The sequence below is a fragment of the Corvus brachyrhynchos genome, unplaced genomic scaffold, assembly GCF_000691975.1.
Source record: "Corvus brachyrhynchos isolate BGI_N302 unplaced genomic scaffold, ASM69197v1 scaffold60, whole genome shotgun sequence".
Classification (NCBI taxonomy): Eukaryota; Metazoa; Chordata; class Aves; order Passeriformes; family Corvidae; genus Corvus; species Corvus brachyrhynchos.
The window spans coordinates 5788240-5806178 of record NW_008236767.1 but is presented as its reverse complement, the minus strand read 5'-3'; the positions used below and the strand labels follow the sequence as shown (position 1 = coordinate 5806178).

General features: G+C 42.2%; 1 protein-coding gene across 2 annotated transcripts in view; it reads left to right on the top strand.

Annotated features, from left to right (window-relative positions):
* The window catches only part of PLAG1 (PLAG1 zinc finger), a 51911-nt gene that overhangs the window by 25577 nt on the left and 8395 nt on the right, over positions 1–17939 (top strand). For both annotated transcript variants that reach the window (XM_008644936.2, XM_017727473.1), the window contains exon 2: positions 15359–15458. The gene's annotated coding sequence lies outside the window, so the exon portion shown is untranslated. The remainder of the gene's footprint in view (positions 1–15358; positions 15459–17939) is intronic.

Sequence of the window (17939 nt, the reverse complement as noted above, 5' to 3'; positions counted from 1 at the left end):
ATTGCTGATGATATCTGTAAATAAATACTCCTCCTTTTTGTAATGGCATCTTCTTAATATCCTGGCCTTTGTAAATAAAGAACAGCCTGTGCATCTAACAGAAATCTCCAAGACTTGGTTTGCGATGCACAGTGACCTACAGGCTTTTGCAGCCAGGAGCTGAAGTGATTCCTTGGGGTTTGCTACCAGAGCAGGGAAGCCTTGGAAGGAGGAATGTGGCTCTGCAGCTTCTCATGGGCAGTGGAGGCTCTGAAAGAGCACAGTGGTTAGGGCTGCACTTCAGAAACTAGGGGTGGATGGGTCTTGTTGCAAGAGGAGGGAAGACTTGTCAGAGAGGGTGGCTGGATTTGGTTAAGTAGTTTTGCTTCTTTCTTTAAGGAAGGACTGGAAGCTGATAAATACGTGTAAGCTGATAGGCCTTAGATATGAGCTGCTTTTCTCAAAATTGCAGCAGGGGGTGTGAGAGAGGTGGGATTAGAGAGAGAGGATTTAGCAGATCTGAAATGTACACATCCACCTGACCAATTCCTTTGGTGTCTTAGTGGCTTACAGAAGATGCTTGAATACAGTTACTACAAATGCGTTTCTGTTATCTATTAGAGTAGTCCCTTAAAGGTAGAGGATGAGGAATAACCCATTGTGGGAATTTTTCTCTTTTCTTTTTTGCATTATGATATTCTTCCTATATGCTGAAAAAGAATTTTCACTAACAAACAGAAACTGCATGCAAAATTCACTGCATTTTCCATTCTCTGCGTCTCTTTTCCTTTTCTAAGCATGGAAACATAGGATTCACTCAAGCAGACAATAGGTAGAATTGTCCCTTTGTGAACTTTAAAATGGATGAAGTGAGAAAGAATGTCTAGGCTGATGATTACTGAGAAATAATTAACAAATCCAATTCACTATGGCTTTGTCCACAATAGGATGTTGCCTTCAACACAATGCAGTTCCTCTTAGAGCATCATGTGTCCATGCTGAACTGAGTTCTCAACGTTGCATCACAAAGGACTACTTACTGCAGTGAATGCTTGTTGTGGTGAGCTGGGTTCCACTCAAGGTTTCTTTGGGTTGATTGCTTATAATGCACTGGAGTTTTTATTTCTTCCCACCTGGCTCATTACCCATGTCCTGCTTTACTCCAGGATCATCTTTTGTAGAGGTAGATGCTCCATACATGTTGGCAGGTAGGCAAGAGTGCTGCTTTTTGTGGTTGAGGTTGTAAGAAAGTTGGTTATAATAATCAATTAGTTTTGAAGAGTCTGTCAAGGCTCTGGTGGCCTCCAGTTCATATATGACTGAGCCTACTTGGATATGAATTGTTACGGGATGGACAGGTACAGGTCACTACCCACATAAATGAAAGAGAGAAAGCACACCTGGACCTGGCCTCGGAATCAGCACAAAGGACCACGAAGGATATAGCAGAAGACAAAGAAACTCAACAGGATTCTTGATCAGTGCCCTCATACGTGCTCAGAGCTGTGGCTTTGCAAGTGACATTGCCACCAAATCCAGGAGTGAATTATTTTTTTTCTCTCAGATGGTGCAAAGTGCCACAACAGAGGCCTGAGGTAACTGGGTTAAAAAAAAACAAACCAACAAAAACAAAGTCAGTATCCTCACCTATGCCATAGTGTCCTCCTGGGCCTGGGCCTGCTGCAAAGCACTGTGTCTCCTCAGCTGTGAACAATACCCAAGAAACGGCTTCAGGATCCTGTGGAGGCTGGAGGAGGAAACTGATCCGGTAAGTATTGCATGCCCAATTGCACAATAACTTCACAGGAGGGTTTAAACTACTTTTTCTGGAGCATCTCTCCATCATTCAGGTAGCAGCCTTTCCCTTGCCATTTGACTTAGCCATTCTCAAACTTACATCATAAGACTCCTGTTTTATTTATTTTCTCTGAGCTCCTCATCCACACAGATGCGCTGTCACTCACTGAGCACCTCCAAACTTCTGCACTCCAGCTACTGTCCCTCCACCCTTTCATTTCTCTTTCACCCAGGGTATCAGCCTTCACTGTCAGTATCCCCTACCCCTCTCCCTGGTCCTTGCTCAGCTAGCCTTGCCTACAACTTACTAGTCCAGCTGTACTGAAGGACTTCTCAGAAACTTTACTGTATCAGCTCCCTGATACCTCCGTGTATTCTCCTTCTCCTTGTTCTCTGTGCTCTGTACCCTCTGTGTAAAAGACCCATTTAATGAGGAATAGTATCAAGTTACCTTAGCTGCCCAGATCACTTACCTTCACTGTCCAAATCTTTGCAATTCTGTCCGTACCTACCTTGCCCTGTTTGGAATGCCTGGCGATCTCCAGGAGGGTGCTGACCCTGCTCGTGGTGCTGATGTCACCATGGAGCACGCTGCCTGCTCCCTGCCTTGGAGGCCCTGGGGCTGTGGGGAAGGCAAGAAGCCGCCCAGCCCAGTTACACACTGCAAGGAGCTGCCTGTCTCAGCTGAGCTGAAGCCATGGCACAGCTCCATGCTCCCTGGAGCTTCACTCCTCACGTTGGGTGCAAGGGAAGATAGTTTGAAGGCTGGAGGGAGCCATGTGTTCGGGGATGTGCACAGACACAGAGAATGGATGGTGTTGTATGGGACTGCTTCCTCCTGCTGCTGCCTGCACCCCTGCCCATGCGACATCCTTCAGCTTAGCAAGTGCTGGTTTGCCTTCCTCCCAGTCAGCAACTGTCACATCTGTGCTGCTGACTCATGTTTTGTAGTTTGTCCGGTACCTGACTCCACAAGAGCTCTTGATCACACTTTCTGATGCTTTTGCATTTTTTTTTCTTTGCTCTTGTTCCCCTCAGTGAAATGTCCTCTTCTCATCAGTCTTACTTTAAAGCTTTAATGATACATTTCTTTGCTGTGCCAAGTCCCAGACATGATTCACGCTTTTCTGCCTCCTTTCTCAGCTGATTTGATCTCCTCTCATTTCCTCCTCACTAATCACAGCCTTCCCCAGCTTTGGTTATGCTGCCCCCCTGCTCCAGACCTTAGTCATGCTCAGAGTGTTTATTCATCCTAGAGCAGTCTCAAATATAAAGCTGTGCTGTCACGGAGTTTTCGTTAGTGTGCTCAATCTTCACTCAGGGTGAAGTACACAAAGAATTTTGAACTGTGTTGCTGTTCTAAATCTTCTGTGTAGTAGAATGAGCTTGTGTAGATCTAAAAGCTGCTGTAGAATTTTCTTAGCTTTGCAGTGTATTTTACAGTAATTTTCAGAAGCCATAAGAAGAGTGAAAATAGTGTGTAAGAGGGAGGTTTGGCACAAAAAGTGCAAACAAAGGAGGCGTTGGGTTGTTGATTTTGTTTTCCCCTTTAAGGAAATGCTCCTCTAATAGTCCTGGTTGAAGCTTATTGATTATTGATAATGCACCTTGCAGTGCATTATCACAGTTTGCCTATTGTCTTTATAAATGAGGCTCTTAAGTCTCCCAGGAATTTATTAGGGAGTAATATCCTTCAGCATAAGGAGAGCTAGTTTCCCATGTATGTAGTTAAATATGTAATGCATATTATTTTTTTCTTTAAAAACAAAACCAAACAAAAAACTAACAAACAACCAAAAGCAGAACCCTTTATACTCAAATTCCCTCTCCAACAGTGTCTGACCATTTCAAGTTTTGAAACAATAGCAACCAACTTACCCCATTATGTATGTCTCAGAAAAGCCTACAACAGCATATGTAGTATGTGGAAGTAATTTGGAAGGCATCTTGCAGTTTTGAAGGGCACACGGTGAAAAGAGAAACTGGGAGAAAAGAATCTAAATGTGGTCATGAGGGAAGAAACTAGTTAGCAGTATTAAAATAGACTTTGTAATGAGTAGGGTGACTAGTAACATCTTCGTTTTTTCTGATTTCTCTTAGCACATAAAAAAGCTGCAGCCCATATGAAGAGGGTAATTAGTAGCTAAAAGATAGCCATCAGATTTCAGAAGATAAATGAAAGGTGGATCTGAACCTTGAAATTGTCAGCTCAGCAGAGTGGTGAAAGGAGGGTTTCCTGGAGAATCCCCAGAAGATTGTGATGGATTGTGCATTTCTGGAAGGGGACAAGAAACAGGCAATACAAAGGTGCTAAACATAAACAGTTCAAACAAAACACTGGTCAAGCATTTTACCTCAAACACCCCGCAAAACATAGAAGATGTTTCATATTGAGACCACTACATCAGTTGAGCTGAAATGTTTCCTGACTAGTCAGATTCTTGTGTATATCATCTAGAGGAGCACTCTGTGCAAGATTTGCTTTGTTTTTAAGGTCATTATTTTTCAGTGAAAAAAATTCACTGTCAGCTAAATCAGTAAATAAATCCATTTGTCTAAACACCTGTCTGAAAAATTAATTGAAGACACGGCTATTGTAAAACTCATCTCCTCACAACTTTTTAAAAATAAAATTAAATTAAACATATCTTTTTGATTGCAAATTTTTTGCTAGGCTAGAGCTACTTTCCCATACCGTGAAAGGAGCTCAAGCGTCTTGTAGGAGAGCACTTTAGAGGAAGACATTCTCCGGGATTCACAAAAGCATCTCTATTTCATGTTTCCATCTGCCCTCCAGGATTTTTTCCCATAATGTGCATGAAACATTGATGCATACCATACAGTCAAAAGACTATTTTTATTCCGTCTTTTTTGTCACCATCTTCTTTCCACCTTTCTGGAAGCCTGCCCTACTAGCAGTTTGCAGCTGTTCAAGGCAAAGTCTTGCATGTGTTTTTCTCACATCACTTAATGTAGGCTTGAAATCAGGGAAGCAGAGTCTACAGAGTTGCTTTAAAAAAAGAGGAGAACTTGTAAGTGGCCTGGTATCTTAGAGAAGGTATTATCTGTGGAGAATAGAATTTATATTTCAGGACATCAGGGTCTTTCACCGTAGATCACCCAGTGTTGGTAATGTGGTAAACTGTGTCCTGCAAGACTGAGAAAGTCTTAAGCCAATGTGTTCGGGAGGTGGAGCTGGGACAGAGTAGGGCAACATGTATGCATTTCACAACTTGCTTCTGTGAACAGGGAATACCAGGGAACCCTATGCCTGTCCCTGGACACGACATGGAGAAACCTTGTGCTACTGTCAGCCTTCCTGACTTGGTTGTCCTGCCAATAACAAGATGATTACATTGTGATTTAATGGTAAAGTTGTTCAGTGACCACAACCATGTCGCTTGTTACAACAGTTCATCAGGCTGACAGGAGCTCCCAGAATGGTTTTCTGTTGGTGCAGCTCCAGGATAGAATCTGTGTGGACTTCTAACAGATTCTGGCTTTGCTGCCTGAAAGTGATCCAGTCATTGCTGCTGGTCACTTGAATCCAAATATTGTAATCCAGGTGGCTATTCTGGATACTAACTGCCTGGCTTATCTCCCACTGCAGAGTTCAGTTGTGTAGCTCTAAATTATGCATGACTGCTTTTAGTTGTTCACTAATCTGGCATCAAATCTCTGAATTCTTATGGATTGAGATGTGCATCCCAAATCGCATTGCACGGCATCACAGTGCTCTGAGCAGAATACTCAGCATGCCACATGGGAAATGGGAACAAATGGGGAGCTATGTACTTACCTCATTCACAAGAGTGCTCTCGTGGAGACTCTGTGAAGTCACTCTAGTCAGAGTAAGCTGTTTGGGTGTGTGCTAACAGCAGTGCACAGACAAAACTGGTACGTGAAGAGTCAGAAATACATTCAGTGTCTGTGCTGTGCAGCTTCAGAAAGGCTCACTGGTTACAGCTTTGAAGAGGGATTTGCTTTGGTATTACCCTAAACATTCTGCATTTTCAGTTATCCTTCCCCAAGGCTTTTGTGGTTTAGCTCATAAGGTCATTGATACCATCATCCACCATCACAGCTGTAGCAGTAGTAGCAAAAGCAATCATGGCTAAGTGTAACACATTCTATTTACTGTAAAGCTACAATAAGCTATGAAGTATTTTCTTTTCAGATAGAACAGCAGTTTCTTGGCTGTAGGTTGTATTGGAAGTTAGTGACTGCTTGGAAATTGGCCATTCTTTCTTTCTTGTTGCCTTTCTTTGAGAGCTGGGATAAGAGGCAGAGGAAACAGGGCAACCAGGATCAGCATTTTAGTTGGAATAGCTCCAATAAATAATATGAAAATCCAAGGTTACAAAAAAGCAGTGCTAAACCCTGTCACAGCTTTTGCCCCCAGGCAGTGTTGTTCAGGCAGTGTGATTCAGGGCAGGACTGGGCTTCTGCTACAGGCTTTGCACAGCTGCATGGTTGCCGCATATACTGGAGATGTGGTGTATGTACTGGGGAGACTACCCTGTCTCTCAGTCACTTTATATCTGTCCTTCATGAGTTGTCTTTTTGTTCCAAAATTGATCTTCCCAACCATCTAGTGCAGCATCATAAGGGAAACTGGCTCCTGTGAAAGGCCTTGTCCTGGTACAGTCCTTGCAGCTTCTATGAGGTATAGAGATTTTTTTCAACCACCAACTTGCCCCTGTTATTTGAGCTTGTGTTAACTAGCAGGACTAGAGCACCAGAAACCCTTTTACTTGAATGATAGCTGAAACTGTTAAAAACATCTTTAGTTATGATTTGTTAGGTGACTGTCTCAAAAAGCAAAACTTGTAACTTCCTGTACAATCTGTTTGTGATGTGCAGCCTAATTATGTTGTCTAAATGGTACATACTCAAGTATTCAGGTTCAGAAAAATCATGGTTTTGGGGGTGGGCTGGGCCAGGCAGGCCTGTACCAGGCAAATCTGAAATCTGTATTTGGTTGGTAGATGCCATAATAAAGCATAGAATTGATAGCCACCTGCATAGAAATGATAATTTGAGAAGAGTCAAAGAAGCTTTTGTAAGGAAGTCCTGTCTTGGGCAACTGGAGTTCTTAGGAGGCATCAGCAAGAAGTAAAGATGTTCTGGTTCAAAAATCAAAGTGGACTTTATCAAAAAGGCTTTTAAAGGAAACTAGGAAGCCATAATGTAAGAGGGGAGGTCTTTGCACAAGTAAATGACAGTTTAAGAGGTAGGATCAAAGGAGGAGGACAATTCTCAGTTAAAGGAGGATCCCAGTTAAGTTCCACAGAGGTCTGGGAACATGTTCGTGAATGATATCAGTAAGGGGATGAGCAGCTGGGTGAGCAACTTTGCTGTGAAGAAGAGAGCCAGCTGTGGAGAACATTGGAAGGACATTAAAGCGCTGAGGACTGTGCAACAAAATGGGTGATAAAAATCAGTGTAGATAAATGATGACGATAACTGAGAAGGATAACTGGGCAGAACAATACCCATTATATATTATATATGAGTTCGAGCTGAGTATTACCATTGAGGAGTAAGATTTGGGAATTGTAATTGGCGATCCTGTGAGATCATGAACTCATTGGTCACTAAAACACAACCCAAGTATTAGAGTAAAAAAGTACAGAATAAATTTTGAGAATGTCATTAGAAGAGTGTGTTCCAGTTGCTCCCAAATGTTGTGTGTATTTCTGGAGCCTTCAGAGGTTTATTGTAACTGGAAGAAGCTTAGAGAAGGTTGGTAAGGATGATGAGCTACATGGAGTGGCTTCCATTAAAGAATATTTCTGTAAATTGGAACTTTGGTCTGGGAAGGGAATTAATTGAGGGCAATGTTGTGGAGATCTGCAGAGGAAGGAAGATGAAGACTAACCACCGCCTTTCAAAATAAAAGCATGCACAGTTAGGAGAGAAGGCAGTTTCAGAGCCTTCAAAAAGAAGAGGTTCTCCATGAAATCAGTAGTGGAGAGACCTGTGGGATGACTTGTCAAACATATGTTGCAGATATTATAAAAAATTATATGGTTTCCAGGAGAATCATGGACTATTGCTTGGAAGGGTGATGTGCTAAAAGTTGCTATTCTAACAGAAACCACAGACAGTTCAGAAAGTCCCCAACATTAAAGGAGTTGGTGGTCAGAAGAGAATCAGAGAAATACCACACGTCTGTCACCTGTTCTTTACTTCTGGCTATTACTGAAGACAGAATACTGGCCTAGATGTACTGCTAATCTCACCTGCACACCCACACTCATTTTAAGGTATCTTGTGACAAAGGAAAACACTTCTTAAAAATACCAATTAGTTCCTGACCATTTTAGTGTATAATCTCATGCACCTTTAGGTTGTGTATTTGTGCTTACATGTGCATCTACAGGATTTGTTTTTGCATTTTATTATAAAAATGGCATGGTCCTATATGGAGATTGAATAGTAACCAAAGCTTGTTTTCACGGAAGCATCATCACTTTAAAAATGGATGCAGATTATTCTTGAGGAGGAGGGGTGGTGGTGGTGATGGTGTGATTCCAAAACACATGAAAACACTTCTGCAGGTTTTAAAAATTCTAACAGTAACTACACTAACAGTGTTATCTGTATCACAGTCTCTCCAAAGTTTTAGAAAAACATCCATGCAGTGCCATGAGATTCTTAAAAAGCCCATAAAACCACAATCATCAGATGGGTTAGCTCTAGGCAGCTGTTGTTTCCTTTAATTTAGTATATAACCAGGAATCCTTTGGAACTTTAGTAACCAAAACTGAGCTCTCAAGACTTAAAGTGGACCTAAGTAATCTGAAACATGGAAAGCCCACAAAGAGATGCTGGATGGTATTGTGATTTTTTTTTTCTTTAAATTACAGACTATTAGGTCATGCTAAAATAAACATTAGTAAGTTCATGTTCTACTTTTCCAGAAACTTAAGGGGAAAAAAAAGGCAAGATAGAATTTTTCTTCTATATTCTGAAAAAAAAAAGTTATGTAATCCTCTTTCTAGTGTTGCATATTATAAGAATGAGTTACTGTCTAAAATTAAAAAGCTGGTTGTCCAAATTTCATGGCTGTAGTACAGCTCTCAGAATCGCAAGAGTTATGACCATGAGAAAAAACATATTGAACTTAATAGTCATATCTACCTATTTTTGTATGATGGTTACTGCCCCACAGGAATCTAGTAGGTTTTTTCCTCCAAGTGCTTGCTTTATTAATTAATAAAAGATACGTATATTGAACACATGTCTACTACTGAAATCTGTGTATTTACTGCCCACAGGAAAAGAAATGTGTTTAATAATTTTAGTGCATTTATTTCTGTTGCTACCCAAATTTCAGACTAGTTTGAAAGGATTGGGATTTTTTCCTGCTCAAACACCTGCAGTTTCAGTAGGTTTCTCTGTTCTGTGGATGTTTAAAAAAAAAAAAAAATGAAACATCAAAGGCTTAAATAAAATCTAGTATTGATGAATCTTGTATTTTTCTATCTTCTATATAATATTCTTTGCAGCATAATCATCATTCTGCACACAGTAGATATTAGTAATGTGCTGTCACTAACAGACTACAATGGTTGCCTGGTTTTAGTTTCAGTGCTTATGTTATTTCATTGTGTTCTAGATGTTAGGCTGTTTCCCTGAGGGTTGAACTCTTATGTGTTATTATCTCCAAGTCATTCTGATGTTTATACCTGAGATCACTGGAGAGATATTTGCACTGTTTTGCCCACATCATTCCATTTTCCTGCAACAGCTTTCACAGGCAGTTCTCCTGCTGCATGCTTGGATTTGGGGATTTGGTTATGTCTTTCTGCAGCCTGTGCATGCTGTCACTGCTATCCTACCATGCTCTCTCGGCCATTCCTCTACACTGTACACTAGAGCTTGAATCCTTGGACCAAGATTTCCCTGAATTCCACTGCCTACTATAAGCAGGTCTTGAAGTTCAAGATAGATAAATACAGCCTTGTATATATTTTTTAAAAACCCACACAGCAAAACTGTCTGTTCTTTTGTGATGAGTTTATGTGTGTGTGTGCTCCCTTTACATGAAGCACCACTGTACAGTAGGGCCAGGGCCTACATCTTTGAATGGTTATTTGCAGTAACTGTTGTCTGAAAATGCAGAAGTGGCTTCACCCACCTTTCAATGCCATCTTGTCCCACTGGGGCCCTTTGTGTTGGACCCCTTTGTGTTTTCACATCTGTCTGTCAGCTTATGAGAGAAGAGGAGCTGTAAAACCCTGGCTGATTCCCAGCTGCTGTCAGGTAGGGTACTTGCCAGCTCTCCCCTCTCACTGCCTGCCATACAAAAGGCCACAATGCCAGAGACAGGGCTCTGGGGGCCAAGATCTGTCCCCCTTGCCATTTTTATAAATGTGCCTTAGTTTTAGACAGTTGTGCCCAGTGTCTGTACATGTTGCTTTCTGTTCAAATCTCTTCCAGATTACACAAAAAAGCAGAGAGAAAATTAAATTTCACTTGGTGAAAGTGCAGGTGTGAGCCTCTCTTGACCTAGGCAGACTTCATGGTCAAACCCACTTTCTGGTTGTCTCACCCCAGCAATGCACATTCTTCCTCCTTTCTGTCCTCCAGCTTCAATGCCTCAGCTTGAGTTTCCAGATGTAGGAGAACCACAGAGAGACCTTTGTTGCCCCTTTCCCCCTCCAACCCCATTCAGCCAAGGACAAATGGGGGAGGATCAGCAGCTTCCTTCCAAAGCCAGGATTCTCTTTCTAAGTATGGGCAAAGGTAAGCAGGCTCTCTCAGCTGTCTCTTTTAAAGAATGACATGCTGTTCAAATAAATTTAGATCAAATGGCCTGCTAAGCACAAGCAGGGATGTAGACCCCTGCCTCAGTCAGAAGACTTGATTTTAATTCAAGTTGGAGAAAGGCACCCCTAAAATCATCAATACTTCAACATCTTTGTATGGATTTTTCTTACCTGCTTGACTGTTTCCATTGGTGGGATCAGCTTCTCCATCTGAGATCTTCCCTTACAGAAAGTTAATTCTCTGTAAGAGGGACCTCTGAAAGTCACAGGTGGGCAGCTGGATCTTCTGCTGCCTGCAGCTACTCTGCAGTGAAGCTTCTGCTGCAGAAAATCTAGCGTTTTTCTACAAAGCCGGTCAGACCTCCTGCTCTCTCTCTGAGGTCCGTACAAGTGTGCAGTAGGCACGTTGATCCTTGTTGATCCAGGAAGGGTGTCTGAGCCTTGCAGGGCTGCAGGTCTCAGCATGCTGTCCTGGAGCAATGCAGGCACTTCACCACTTAGCCCTCAGCCCCTTCCAACAGCAAGAGGATTAAATCTGCTCCCCCACAAATGGAACTGCCTAGTGAGAGGCTTGTGTGTAAACCCACAGCACAGGGAAAGCCAGAGAAGGCTACATGGTGCTCCTTCTTTAGTTGCCTTAATGTGGGGTTAGATTCCTTCATCTTCAGGATCTCTGGTAACATTTGTGCCATTTATTTTAACAGCCCCAGCTGAAAGGGGCAGATATGGTGAGGTTTGTAGTTGGAGTCCTAGAACAGTTTGGGTTGGAAGGGACTTTAAAGATCATCTAGTACCATCCATCATGCCATGGACAGGGACACCGTCCACTAGACCAGGTTGCTCAAAGCCCCATCCAACCTGGCCTTGAACACTTCCAGGGATGGGGCATCCACAACTTCTCTGGGCAACCTGTTCCAGTGCCTGCCTCTCTGCAAATGGAGGTGCTGTCTCACAGTCCCTTTGGCTGTTCTGAGCTACATCAGCTGTCTCTAGCTGATGCTTTTACCAGCTCAGCTTCCCTAGCTATCCCAGATTGCTCCAGCAGAGCAGGTTTCGTTTGTCAGTACTTTTTAGTCAGGTGACTGCCTGTCAGTCTATTAGTCACAGAAAAGAGGAAAAATCATTACTTCTGCTACGGTAATGGTGGCTCTTCCAGGTACATTTGCAATAGAGGCACCAAAAATCATCTGTTGTCCTTCACTCTGAATGAGTCTTTACTGTTGGCAAACCTGGGAGAGGTTAGACTGGTGCATCCTGAAATTAGTTTGCTCCATTACCACCCTGAGTGGCAGCTCCTTGCTTCCTTGAGCTATACTTGTTCATCCTCTTTCTTCCTCCACTAGGATGCCAGTCTGTGTTTCAGCTTTCCAAACCTCTCATCACACTTCCAACTGGATATCAACTCTTGCCCATGTGTTTCTCTCCCGTGACCCTGCTCCCTTTCATGAGCCACAGCAAACCTTGCCAGCTCAATTCACATCTGCACCTAAACCCTTGAGATGGGAGCACAGGTTAGGGAGCAGCAGGGGAGAGGGAGGTTGCCACTTGCCAAAGCAGCACGTTGATGGCAGTGACGCGTGCGTTTGGATTTGTGCCACGGTGTGAGTGAAGAGCAGAGGGGGGAGCTGCCACTGCTGCTGCCCGTGTTAGGTGGGGTGATGGTGAGCGTGGCACTGCTGGGGAGTCCTTTGCCTTGTGCAGAGTTGGGAGGGTTCACAGGCACAGCCTGGATGGACATAACTGTCTACAGAGGCCTTGGTCCTGTCCGTGTGAGTCCGTGCTCACCTGGGATCTGTGCAGAGAGCACTTCTTAAAGAATCACAGTTTCCATAGGGTAAGTAACTGCTTTTCATTTTGTTTCCTTAAAGAAATATTTTAAAACCATGATGGCTCTAATGCTATTAACTCCTTATTGAGTGCTACCATTATTATGATTCTCATATTTCTAGGACCCTTCCTTTGGTTTCAAACTGATTGATTTTGGGAATTGAAGCTAGATTTGCTGTTTTATATAAAAGGCAAAATGACAAATACTGTGTTCTCAGTACTGTGTTCTCATTCTTGCTCTTTTATTTTGAAAGAAAATAACCATGAAACTTGTTTTCCTTTACTGTGCTTGAACCCTCTTAAGTATGAAATGCAAGTTAGGAGGAGGATTATTGGTTATATTTCTGTATTGTCTTCATTATCCTTTTAGTTGAGATATCAAATGTTTTAAAATATTTTTAAGTGTAACTATTTTCTCGGATTTTTAAATAGGAACTGTGAATTAAAAAAAAAGTGTTACTCTTTTTTAATATTAAAAAGGAATAGATTATTTTATATTTATATTTTATATTATTTATCTTCCATATGAGGGTTTTGGGGCACTTCTTTTTTCCTCCCTTTTTTATGGTTGAAATTCAAATATTATCTAACCTGAATTATCAGGGTGTTCGGAGAGTTAGCAAAATTCGTGCCTCACAAATTCTGGAAGATCTGGTAAATTGTAAGAATTCTAAGAATTCTGACAAATTAGGGAAGTAATATTTTGTTACTGCTACCCAACTGGGCTTTGGGCACATGCATGTGACAGTGCATTTTGCAGTGTGATGCTTCTCTGCTTCATGTGGAGAATAATTTGAACGTTGTTACTCATTAAAAATTCTTCCTACCTCATCTAGGTGAAAAGCTTAATAACACTATGACTATAAGCAGTTACAAGGAGAACAGTACATCTTTGTCCAGTATTCTGCCTCAGGGATCTTCTAGCACCAAAAGCTTCTGAGAAAGGTGGTCTAGAAATCAGCATTATCATGGACAACTTTTGTATTCTGCGCATAAGGACAAGTCTTTTATCCAATGGCGTGTTTATTGTTGCAAAGCATAGGAATTATTTTATCTTTCCACTTAATCCTGTCGAATGTAGTAAATATTTTCATTATTCATACAAACAGAGCCCCTTTTGTATGTATGTTGTTGAGTTTTTTATATAATAATGGCCCTGTAGAAATTGAGATCCCACTAAGTAGGTGTAGCATTGCCCTCTCCTGTATCCACTGAATTGTGATTTTGCTGTATTGGTAAGGTAATGAATGAATAAGAGTACCTGACTGTCCTCCTCCATTCTCCTCAGCATTTTAGCTACATCTCATATTTATCTTATTTATATACTTGTTCCAGTTGCTTTGTTTTCCCCCAATTCAATAGTCTCTCCATGTCTCTAGTGGCCTGTCTCTGAGGGCATCTGCTTTTTGCTAGAGCAACTTTAGATACGTGGTGAGCATTCAGGACTATAAACATTTAAGATAAAATGTTAAATGCCACTGAGTGGACTTTATAATATTTTAGGCAGGATTTGTTGGGGTTTTTTTTCCCAAGCAGGAAATAGTCTGTAAATATGAATAGTGAAGGAGCTAAGTCCATGAGGACTTAGTCCATTATATCTGTGTGTCTGTCTTACATATTGTCTACTTACTGTGAACTACATTAGTAGAAACATCTGGGGAATGAAGCTCTTCCTTTCCTCTGTGATACTGGAAGATGTTGAGATGGGCATTGCAGGGTAACTGATTTATAAGGGTCTTGCTGGGAGAGGAGGTAAGGAGTCATCAGCATTTTCTCCCTTAAGGTGATTTGGGGACCTCAAAAAGTGGAGGTGACGGTTGTGCTCATTAGTTGAAAACAGAACTTTTTCTTTGGGTACTGGAGCTGTTTCTGCCTCCTGCCTGTATGTACAAAGCCCCACATAAATGTTCCTCAGCCATCAGAGAGCTTCAGTCAGTTGCTCTGAAGCACTTCTGACATTTATAGGTGTTCAGGGACACCTGTTTGCTCACATTCATGCTCACCAACAGACCGTGCTGGGGCTGTGCAGACCTGAACTTGGTATCAAAAGGAAGAATGGTTTCTGGAATGAATGGGAAGCCAGAAGGGAAAATGGTTTGTGTGTGGGGAAACGTTACATTGCTAGAGGGCTCCTGCCAAATAGCTTCAGCCTGCTGTGGGGTATGTGCACTGTATAGGGCTTTGCCCTTACACATCTGAAAGAATTGGACAGGATAAACCTCCCCATTACAGTGAGGCACTGAACATATTTTCTCTGTATACCCGTGTCATCCAGGAGGCCTTCTAGCAAGAAAAGGAAGACCTGCTGCAAATTTACAAAAGGATGATGGCAGGGGAAAGGGAGATACAAGGGAAATTCCAAAAAAGCCCTCTCAGTTTGCTCAGGCATACCTAGACGTGCCCTCTTTTGGGGTTTACCTGTAGCATGTTCATCATTAAGAGGTTTTATTATTTTTTTAAAATTAATTTTATTTTCCTTTGCAGGTCACCTTTTAAGCTGCTATTTCCTGTATAATTAAGCAGAATGAAGGCATTAGGTTCTAGTAAAGTTGGGCCTAATCCAGAATCTTCTCTTATTCAGTCCTTTTCTGAGTAAGAAACTCAAGTCTGGGCCCAGAATTTCACATGTTTTGCTGTTACTTCTAAATTATCTGTGGTCTGTGGATTTTTTTTTTAACTTTATGAAAATTCCTTTGCTTTTGTCTAATTTTATCTCTTTATGTGTCACTGTCCAGCATAGCATTAGTTGAAATTATGTAAGTATACTGCAAATTGAAGTGCATAATTGCTACTGATAACGCAAGAATGATTCCTACAGTTTAAAATTAACAGTATATAATGTTCTGTGCATGGGTTGGATCTGTTCCTTTTAACTTCTCCTTTCCGATTCTTTCCAATCCCTGGTCTTGCCGCATCACAGCCTTTATGAATGTCCTGGTTTCGCTGGAGTCTAGTCCATTGTTCCTTTTGTTTTTCAGACCAGTAAAAATGGGAAGTACTGGATTCTGGTTTCCTCCAAGAAGAGTCAGCGGAACTGGTTAAGACCAAAATCTGAGGACTTTAGTGGGCAAACATCAGGTGTGCATTGAACAGAGGCTGCTTTAATCCTGCTTTAAGTATATGCTTCTTTAAAAATAGTATTATATATAAGCTTTTGTGTAATGTGTTATATTTGATACTGCATATAATCATTCATCCTGCAGTTGTGAAAGCACCAGTAAGAATGTGGATTTTAAGTGATAATATGTTGAGACACAAGCAGGCAATATTACTCATAAAATTCTTTCAGCTGGTCTTTGGAAAATTTAATATTTGAGGATCAGTGGTTTTTTTAAGTTTTATCTCCATTGCTCAGTCTATATATCCACACCCAAAAAAGGAAAAAAAGTGGTTATTTGCTATTCAGAGATCAATACAGACGTTCTTAATTGCCTCACCTATTGAGAAATGGTACTGAGATAATAGTGCACATGTGTTTTTTAATAAAATTGAGATTGGATCCACACTATATTTATTCTAATGATGCATTTTTAAGGACACTTAAACACAGTTCAAAGTCAGCTTAATTAGTTTGATCATAGAGGAACAAAACCCAAATTCTTCGTCCCTGTGAATGTTCTGACTGGTATAGCAGCTAGGTTACCTGAAGTTTTCGGAAGGTAACAGTAATGTTATATTGGCCTGAATATAGGATGGCCTCCAGCCTGAGGTGTGATTTTGCACTGAGAAAAGGAGTGAGGAGTTGTCAGATGTTAATTTAACAGTTAAGCTTAATAGGCTGTTTCACAACAAACGCTGCTTCTGACATCACCTCAGACTCTGCAGAGCACCCTCCTGCATGGCCTAATATCCTGCATCTCCCCAGCCTGATGCGCATTCAGTTCCTTCCCACCCACCCCAGTGTTACCAGTTCACCCCTATGCTCATGTCCTTAGACATTCCCAACACCTATGCAGCACTCCCTGAGCCTCCCTCGCCCCATAGCCCCATCCTGGTTCTGTCCACTCTCCCTCCCTGTGGCAGCTCATCCTCCTTCCCTGTCTTTCCTGCCGTCACTGCTTCCATTGTCACTGTCTGGGCACAGAGTCCACTTGCTGCTGAGCTCTGGACCCAGCATGGTCAAAGCAGCCCCAGTCCTGTGCAGCAGCCTGTGGAGGCTGTTCCCTTGCCCTTTCCACTAATCCTGCCTGCCCTGTCTCAGGCTAGGTGTGGATTTTGCAGGGGGCCAGAGGGGCTGGACCCCTTGTACCCCATTGGGGCTCTAATTGCTCTGGCCACGCAGTGAGGGCTGTGACTGCTGTGCTCTTAGCTCTGTGTGGTGGGTCTCATGCAGGTGCCTGTGTGGTATGCAAGTAGCCTGTGTAAGTGTAGATCAGGTTGGATTTCTTTTCTTCCCCCTGAACTACATTTGTCAGGAGAGATTAGACTTAAACAAAATTTCATTCTACATTCAGGCCAATATTCATTGAAGACCAGTGTGTTCATTAACAGAAGAGCAAAATTAATTGTATTACCAGATTCTGATTAGAGGTTATATTGAAAAAAAAATCTTTCAATCCACAGATATGTCACAGCTTTGATGTGAATCAGACCCTCCTTTTGATTACATTGGTGGCTTAATTGAAGTCTGTGGAACTGGTCTTCATTTACTTTTATTGAAGAAAATTATTGCTCCCAGGTCTCCAAATAACTGTTCCTTATGAACTAGAATTAGTGAACTAGATTGTCGATTATGAGACGAAAATAAAATTAAGCTGATACTTTGAAGACCTGTGCATTTTCCCACTCATGGAACTGATGTCTCCAGGCTTCATCCCACGAGTGGGAATGAGTTTGAGAGAAATCTGAAATCAGAAGAGTCCTTAAAGAAACGCCTTTTCTGTCACTGGGTATCTTTAAAAGAAGTTAGTGTTTCCTTATGAAATTTAAGGGAATAAAGGTGGTCTTACAAAACTGCTCGTTTAAAGAAGGTAGCATAGTTTAGCCTGTCATTCTTCAGGGTTGAAAGGAAGCAGATTTCCATCTTGGTGTGCCAGTACTTCTCTCCTCTGCTAAAGACAAGGGAAAAGTTATGGGGAGGAGGGAGGAAAAGACTTAGACAAAGACATATTCTGTGTACACATTCCAAATGAAGATCTCAGTCTGAGGATTTCTTAAAATGCAGACATTAAAGAGGCACTTCCCGTTCTTCCTCTCCCTGCTTCTCCTGTCCTTCCATGCATTGAGGAAAACACAGGCTCTCCTTCCTTCTCGCTTTTTTCCAGGACCACGCTGGGGCATTTGCAAGGACCGTGTAGTTTTCCCCCCAGCACACCCGGGCGGTGCTCTCTGCTCCTCTCCGGAGCAGTTGGCTCCCTCCGTCTCTGCTGAGCCTCAGCAGGGCTGAGAGGACAGCTAAGGCCAGGCCTCGGCTCCCTCCCAGCTACCCGGCCTCCCTCACTGCCAGCAGGGAAGAGCCCGGTTTGTTTTCCGGGGAGGTGGTGCTGAGCTGGAGCAGCTGCAGCCTGGTGGTGCCTGCCCGGCTCCAGCTGCCCAGCTCCACCTGTCCCAGCAGCTGCG